Source organism: Electrophorus electricus, chromosome 23 (genome assembly GCF_041902795.1).
Source record: "Electrophorus electricus isolate QZ-2024a chromosome 23, ASM4190279v1, whole genome shotgun sequence".
NCBI classification, from domain to species: domain Eukaryota; kingdom Metazoa; phylum Chordata; class Actinopteri; order Gymnotiformes; family Gymnotidae; genus Electrophorus; species Electrophorus electricus.
Window position 1 is genome coordinate 4,466,060 of NC_137519.1, and position 9,259 is coordinate 4,475,318.

Below are 9,259 nucleotides of genomic sequence, written 5' to 3' on the forward strand. Positions count from 1 at the left end.
TCCCAGAAGTCTTGGGTGAGCCCTGGACCTGAAATAAATTGGTGCTGTGTTCCAAAACCATGACTGCATTTAAGCCTCATTTCCAGATTGTATCAATCCCCCCCGCCCCCATGTTCAGCCTCCATGGGAGAGGACTTCATCAGCTCCATCCCTGGCTCCTGTGAGAGGATTATGGGCCTTGAATTAACAAGAAATATCAACACATCTGTCCTTCTACCCTTCATCACTGCAGGACCCATAGATGGAGACTTCCTTAATCATGGGCTGTATCTCTATTGTTGATTTGCTTATGAATTCCCTCACATTAGTTACCTGATGGTACAGTACGAGTATTTTTCCTCTAAACTATTCCAAAGTTCTTGCTTCAGCATGTGCAGTTTGTCAGCCTTTGAAATACACATCAAAGATTTCTTTCTTTACAAGTTAGAAGTTTGAGAGATTCTGTACCTTGCTGGGTTCAGTGTCACTATGCTACAGAGGACAGAACTGTGTTCTAGCTTCATACATGGTCTCTATGGTAATATTCAGCTGTCGCTGGACCAAACAATCCCCAAACAAAACCCTCAGAGCTGAGCACTGCTGTCCAAAATGTGACTATAACCATTAGTTCATTTCATAAAGCAACATGGCTTGTGATCACACAAACTTGCAGGGTTTTAATGGTGAACTGTGAAACACTTTTCTACTGACTTTGGAGATGTAGAGTAGCTCATCTTCAGAGCTTACAGGGCAGATTGCTTCTTGCTGTTATGTAACCTCTAACCCATTTTCTCTCACTGTTTTTGTGTTTCCTGACAAGAAGCAGACAGGCATTGTGGCTGCTATGAATGTCATGTGACCATATATGTCAAACATTGCCATGACATGCCTGGTCATACAAACCACAACAGGGCACAGGAGCCACCAATGGGATTCGGATGTGAATTCCACACTCAATAACACACACTTACATTTTCAATTACTAGCAGAGAAGAGATGTTTGCATACCATGTTGAAGATTCCCATGTTCTCCCCTCATCTCTGGCTTCAGTGTAGTGGAGAAGACTCCTCTGTTGGACAGGACTAAAAAAACAAATCTCTCACCACACCATAGTCTGGTCACAAGCAGGTGTCAAGCTTCCTGCTAATGACATGCATATGCCCTACATCCTCACTCAAGAGTCATATTTACTGCCCCAATATGTATAGTGCAAGATGTTAACAGAAGTACATTTACCACCTGTGTTGATCGCAGTCAATAAACTTCCCATTCTCTGACACAGCCACCAGATTGTCATAGAAGCAGCCACTCTTCATTCCTGGGTGAATGCCAGGCTGTAATTCTGAGCACAAGTGTCCAGCTGGAATCAGGAGTGGAGGTTAGAAGTGGCGGAGTGGGATCTGATCCTACTGCCCCTTGGGGATTGTCAGCAAGCCTGGCAGAGTAAGGCATGGAACTGCAGACCCTATCACTCACTCTGGCAAGTGTCTGTTCTGAGGATCAGGCCCTGTGTATTACAGCGCGCCGGCTGCAGGCACTCTCCCCGAGTCCCCGGAGCACGGCCCCTCTCCAGCCGTGATTAAGTGATGTGTTTTGGAAGCCAAGTGAGTTTTGGTTATTTCCCTTCATGGAAAATCTGCAGCAAGGAGAGCAGTAGTGAGATGGAGAAAGGAAGAAAGACAAGCACACGCATGCCTACACATACACGGACACACAAGCCAAATCAAGGTTCACCAGCTATCACTGTTGCTCAGATCAAAGTTTGTGTCAGAATCACTGGAAGCCGCAGCATGATTTATCATGACTGGTTACTGTCACCTAACTATTCATCCTGCTACGTTCGTGCACAAGTTAGATGGTATGCATGTCATTTTGCTAAATTAAACAAAAAATCTAATCTCCGGAAAAAAAATGTAAAAAGAGCACTTCTTTGCCTTAGCACAAAAAGACAGAAAATTGATCTGGACAGTATTATCAGATTAATTTGTGTTTTCCTATAACACACGCTAGCAGAGGATTCTATGTCCAGAGTGGCAGACTGTGACACATGACCAGTCCTATCACCAGGACAATATAAAACACCCTGGGACTTTAATGACACATGGTGAGATGTGGCCAGAGAAAAGAGAGCTCCTGCCAAGTGTATTTCTTTAAAGAGGTTGAGTGGTACCACAACCGTCCCTGAAGACAGGGGATCCTGTAATGACCGGAAACGTGCACAACTTGTCTATGCAAAATGTATATACTTACCAGTAACCAAATTTAATATGTGTGAATGACTTTCTAGTGTCTGTGTGTGTTCATTTAAGACACGACTGAAAAGATCTTTTAAACTGTTTGGTTTTTTTTAACCCTAAATGCTGTAGTGGAATATTCAAGATCCCAGAGGGGAGGGGCTATTTGTTTAAATCCCAATTAAGTGCAGCAAAGAGAAAGAAAGTAGAGAAAAGACTGCAGCTATGCAGCCAACAGATTTATTACTATAGGAGTGACTGCTTAAGGACTATTGGCTATTGAGAGTCACTTTAAGAGTTGTTTATTACTTGATTCATTGACCACTGGACTTTCTTTTCTTTTTACTTGTATGGATCACATTTACTAAATAAAACTCTATTTGCCTGACCAATACCTTTGGAGACCATCTTCAGTCTGCTGTGGGGGTGCCTCTTTTACCATTTCACACATACCTACCTCACACTACCTAACACCACATAAATATTGTTGGAAACGAGTGGAAACATCACACCTGACCAGCCTGCTCCACCTAGCCTGCCTTGTCTGCCTGGGAGTATGAATGCATCTAAACCATCTTTCACTCAATCCATAGCTTCTATCTCTACCAGAGATATGCTCCATCAGCTCTGGAGCTGCTTTTTTAAAAAATGTCTTTTATTTATTTCTTTTTTATATTTGGCTTCCTGATTGGATTAGAGCCCAGCATCTGGCCCTTTCATTGGCCAGTTCAGGGATGCAGTCCAATCAGGGAGGCAAAATGTGATCAAATAATCTTTTGAAAGAGGCCATCTGCAAGATTCTGGATCTAGCCGTTGGCAGGGCTACTGGGGAGGGGGGAGGGGCCAGGTGTTGAAGATCATGGAGGAGACTGAGAGAATGAAATTCCTGTACAAAACAAAGTTTTATTTCTCTCTTCCTCATTCTCCTTTTTCTCTTTCCTCCAACTATTTGTGGTTCCCTTGTATTTTTCCCCAGGTCAATACAACTAAATACACCTAATTAGTAGTTGGGGGCTTCTCTGTGAATTTTCATGTGTGCATATCTCATTTCCATCCCAAATCCAGGCACATATGAAGACCATTGGACCAAGAGCCTGCCTATGTTCAAGTGCACCATGGAACTGCCTTCAGATCATTTCATATTCCAGATGCCTGAGGATTTCTGCAGAGCCAACCAGAGCTGCCCAGGAGTATGTGGGTATGGATTTCAGTGGATTTCTCTCTCTATCTCAGAGAAACTAAACCTCATTTACCAATAATTTATTAGTGTACAGTGAGTTGACAATTGGGCAGTTTCACCAGATGGCCTGTCCACTTTTACATGCCCTGCCCAGTTTTACATGTCCTGCGCACTTTTGCGAAAATGGCCCTGATTCTTAAACAGATGCCTCGGGTTCCTGTTACTTCTCTCTGTAAAATAACAGGCTTGATGGGGAGCAGGCTGTGTGCGTGAGGCTTTGAGGGTGAGGAGATATACACATGCCGTACCTCCTGCAGAGATGTGGAGGTTTTCCTGAGCTCTGACCAAAATTAGACTGGTCCTCTCTTTTGGGATAATCCCTATAAGACCCCAACTTAGCCATGTCATTCCTTTAGTGCATGCTGATGTTATACATGCAGTCACACCCACTTGGTATGTAGACACACACACACACACACACACACACACACACACACACACACACACGCACGCACGCACACATGCACATAGAAACACATGCACTGCATCAATATCCTCTGCAGAAATCCATCAGTAGCCAGCCAGGTTGCATTGTTTGAAAGGCCTACATTATAAAACTCACCAATCCAGGTTAACTTCTAATACTAGCAGAAATAGCTCAAACTTATGGCTTGGTAAAGGGATGAGTTTTCTAATTACGTTTATCCTTTAAAAACAGAACCATGCAGTATTTTCATACAGGCAAAAGCAAAATAGGCCCGGGAGGTTAGAGGCTAATAACATTTTGCTGCATATTGATTGTTGGGGTTTTGGTGGAGTTTGTTCAGGTTTATTCCAGGTTTACATTTCCAGCTTTGTGGGTCTCTAGGTCAACTTCAAAATATTTTTTAGTGTTTCTGCTTTCTGTTGAAGATCTCACACATATACACAAATGCATGTATACACACACACACACACACACACACACACACACACACACACACACACACACACACACACACACACACACACACACGCACACACACACATGCATGCACGATGCCTGCTCTTCTTCTTCTTCTTCAATATTTGCTCTCTATCTGTCTGTACAACTGTTTTTTGTTTGTGTGTGTGTGTGTGTGTGTGTGTGTGTGTGTGTGTGCCCACTCTTGTTTGATTCTTATATTTTGAGACATACAGTGCTTGAGTGGCATGATATTTACTGCCCTGGGCCTGGACTCCTCTGCTTCCAGCATGACTCAGCATTTGTAGGGGACATGGAAACAAGCAACTTTACCATGCCTTTAGATCCTTCAAATACCATGTGCATTCCAGTGGTTTGAAGGGTGATGTTGCGCAGGTGTGTGTGTGTGTGTGTGTGTGTGTGTGTGTGTGTGTGAGTGAGAGAGAGAGACATGAAACTGTGTGGCAAGTTCTCTGGAGGTTTATGCTTTGGTTTAAGTGATGTTGTTGACCACATCTAACTTAGACTAAGTGATATACTACTACTACTACTACTAATAATAATAATAATACAATACATACTGCATGAAGAGGGGAGGTTTAGTCTGGACCATAATGGAGGAGGTGAACATGCGGAAAGACAGTGGGATGGCCTGTAACTGCTTATGATTCTAGTGTGGGGTGTTTTTTAGCCTCAGAGCAGAGCTAATGTGACAGCCAGCTTTGAACCTGCATTAGATGTGCTTTGGTATTTACATTAGCATCCCTCAAAGCTCTTGCTATTTAGACAGAGACAAGACAATATATCTTCTTACTCTGTCTTATTTTAGTCATTTTGGTCATTGATATTCATTCTGTACATGTTGCTTTGATGCAGTTGGGTTCTGGTTTCCCCTCTGGGTGTAAGGGGAGCTGTTAAGGAATGCAAAAGTCATGACAGTCCCTGCTTACTTTCTCTCTCTTTCTTTTTATCTTTGTCTCTCTTCCTCTCTCTTATTTATTTTGTTTTTTTCTGTCTCTTTCATACATGATTAATGAGTTATTGGACCACAAGACTTGGCTTGTTTTCTGGAAAAATGTTTTCTGTCAAAAATAGAATTTTGTGTGTGTGTGCGTTCATGCACACACATGCATGTATGTGTATGTGTGTGTGTGCGCTGCTGAAGGGGGAAATACTGTTTTCGATTATGGCCTCATACTCCAGAGAGGGTCTGTTTTGGAAATCTTGAGTTTGTCGGGGTTTTTGGCCTTGTTGTCATGTTGCCTTGGTTGCACTGGCTTTAATCGAAGAGAAGGAGAACGCTGAAGGAATCCCCCCTCTCCGCCAATCCTTTGTGGGATTCCCCGGGCGAGGGGACGCTGGAGATACTGCATCATTAAAGACACACTTCATCCAAAATCGCTAACACAGCTAACTATGCATGAATGATTAGCACCTCATCTGCATGATGCTAACTACATTACCATTACATATTAAACACTTTGCTGGTAATATGTAATTACCATTACATATTAAACTGCTTAAGGCTAACAATCCAATTTGCAGTAGTAATGAAATGGTAATCTGGCAGATTTGTACTCTGATCTCTTAGGGATTGAGTATTTGGCAGGGGCCTACCAGAGTCAGGCTCTTCACACTGAACTTGAAATGATACATGCTGCACCACACCAGAGGTCATATTATTATTAATATTATTATTATTATTATTATTATTATTGTTTGGCCAAATCCCATGCAATGTAAAAAAGCTTCCATCCATCTGGATTTCAGAAGGCTGGTGCCAACCCAATGGATGCCATTCTGTTCAAAGCCATTTATTTATGTATTTATTTTAGTTATGGTTAATGTTTGGGGGGAAGTTCAGAGGGGGACATCAAAAATGCTGTGGTGTGGTGAGTGAGGTGGTAGACGAAGGTGAAGGCTCTTTCAAAGAGGCCAATGTTAGTGATGGATCATCTCTTCAGCTCAGCAAACACCTTCAATAGATCATGGAAGCATTTCACTAAATGCTATGTGATATTTTTCTCTCAAAGAAGTCACACTCTGTTCCCTGTCCCGAGAGAGAGAGATGGAAGGAGAAATAGACTAAGAGAGATGGGAGAAGACTGATGATCCTCTTAACAAACTATGACAGCATTAGTAATCTCTCTTTCTCACTCCCTCTCATTCTCTTTCTCTCCTATTCCCTCTCTTTACTGTCTGCCTGGCATCAGTGGATTCCATACTGTCATGATATATTGTACACCTTCGCCAAGGAAAATGGAGACGCAGACCTCACACAGAATGCCACTTAATAGAATGCAGACCTTGAATATTGCTAATTTCCACATGAAAAAGAATGGTCATAATTGTTTTATTTTCTGGTTGTTTAGCTGTTTCTTTAAGATAGATGTGTGTGTGTGTGTGTGTGTGTGTGTGTGTGTGTGTGTGTGTGTGTGTGTGTGTGTGTGTGTGTGTGTCTGCAGCCTTGTGTGACCTTCTGTTGAAAGTCTAAATTGATTTACTCAAAATGGACTAAAAGACTATATATATATATATATATATATATATATATATATATATATATATATATATATATATATATATATATATATATAATGAACCAGTCTTAGTTTGTTCAAATGTTACTCAGTTAGACCACTATTTAATCAGTATTAGCCAAAAAGCTAGTAGGTAGGAATCTTTTAAATAATGCAATTGTTTTGTCCACTTCACTTATAAATTTACTGCTGAATGGTTAGTATTAATTGAACATATCATTTTGCTGGTGAGGAATGAGTGGATGCCAATGCATATTTTCTATGGTTTTCGGAGGACCGCTGATGATGCAGGACTTTGTATGTTCATTGTTTCTTTATAAACCTCTTCTATATGCTTTACACTGGCCCTGTGGGGTGTGGTGCACTGTATTTTAGCTGCTGTGGTGAGATAGACCTCATAACCTCAAATCAGCTGGGGGGTGATAAGGGAAAAAGAGTTATAATTAGTTTGTGATGAAAAAATTAAATAAAAATGCAGAACTGAGTGGGAGTGTAACAGCAGCAGTGATTATGGAGGCACTGCAGAGCTCCTGGGTACACATGTTGATATAGGTCTTGAATGCCAGAGTAAGTCTGTTCACTATAAATGTCCATGTGCTAATATTTGAGTTGTCAGCAGAAAGTATCTCCACCACCCATCTGGTTCATCCACCAAGAACCAAAACAACATAATCATAAAAGGAAGAGTCAAAAAGCTTTTCCCAAAATGTTTTTTCTTTTTCATTTGCCATCTCCATCTGTCTCTCTCTCACTCTCTTCACACCCTGAGTTTTTTACAGACATGGTTATTAATGAGCATTAAACTCCCACTGCCTTAACAAAGCAATGACATCCTGATGCTGAGAGGAAGATGAGTGGCGCCAGCTTCGGGGTGTCTGTTGCGTTTTTGTCAGTATGCACATGTATTGTGGTGTTTGTCAGATCCCGCAGGGCTTACTTTCTAAGTACAGCTCTAAAACGACGTCTCCTTTAGGTTGGTGAAGAGTTTGGTGACTGCATTGGCTCGGGCCTTCTGATGCTGTTCCAGCAAGGCTGTCGGACTTGAGGCGTCATGGTGGAGAATTGTTACAAAAATGTGCTGGTGGGTTTGCGAGTTGGAGTTATATTATGGTGGGATCCCAGAGCGAGTGGCAGCTCTTTGAGGGTGCTGACAATTTGCACATGCACACGTTTGCCAAATATATGCTCCCTACGGGGCCTCCTTTCCCACACACAACCATGCAGAGTGCCAACTGGAACACACTACGCTGACCACAATATACACATATGCAACCACATATAGGACATCAGTGTTGTGTTTCCATATCACAGCTTCAAATACATTTCAAGGAGAAACTAAACATGCATTAGCAATAACACACACACATACACACACACACACAAGCTCAAGCTGGCTGCATCCCAGTCTCTCAGTGGTTAAAGTGCCAAAAAAGCACTGCTCTTTCACTTACTGACCACAGGCAGTTTTCATCTCATCCAATTCACTGATAGATGCCGGACAGTCAGACATATCAGTCAACAGCACATGGTCATTTGGTGCCAAACAGGTTAGTGTTTGTGTGTGTGTGTGTGTGTGTGTGTGTGTGTGTGTGTGTGTGTGAGAGAGAGAGAGAGAGAGAGAGAGAGAGAGAGAGAGAGAGAGAGAGAGGAAGACAAAGAGACAGCCAATGAATATTCATGCCAATAAGTTTTAAAGGTCATAAAAATGCCTTCAGTATTAATAAATAGATGTGTTGTGTTTATCCTTTCTATTTGCAAAATGTACAGAGCACATTTCGAGTCATAAAGGGCTGCCTTGCACAGATCAGTAACACTTTATGATGGGTAGCATAATGGTTTTCCTGTGCTTGCGCTCAGTCATCACCAGCTATAAAGTTAAATCCTACAGGGCTATACTTGAACGTTGGTTCCTCATCTCATTGCTCCTTTGACTTCCAATCTTTGGAGTTCGAGACTCTTGGATTCCCTTCAGACATCTGGAACTTCCTTATGGATTATCTTAATAATACATTCCAATCTGAAATATGGAATTATATTTTTTTACTCTACTTAGCAGAGTACAATAGTTTGGAGAGGAGTTTTCACCTCTAGTACAATTGGTTGCACCCCAGGTGGTCATTTGCATGCCGGCAGGGAGCTTGTTATGGTTGTATCAGGTACACCTTGGAGCGGCTAACCGGTACCACTGCTTATTGTCCCATACCACTGTCCCACGGGATATTAATTGTTATAAAGCAATAAAGGCTGTAGATGTGTGTGTGTGAATGGCCTTCTGGGGTGCCAGGCCATATAGTGTGTGGTTGCTGCAGCATGAGGAATAAATAATACATTTTGGATTTGTAGCTGACGAGTAATAGCAATCTCTCTGCTTTGTCAGTTTTG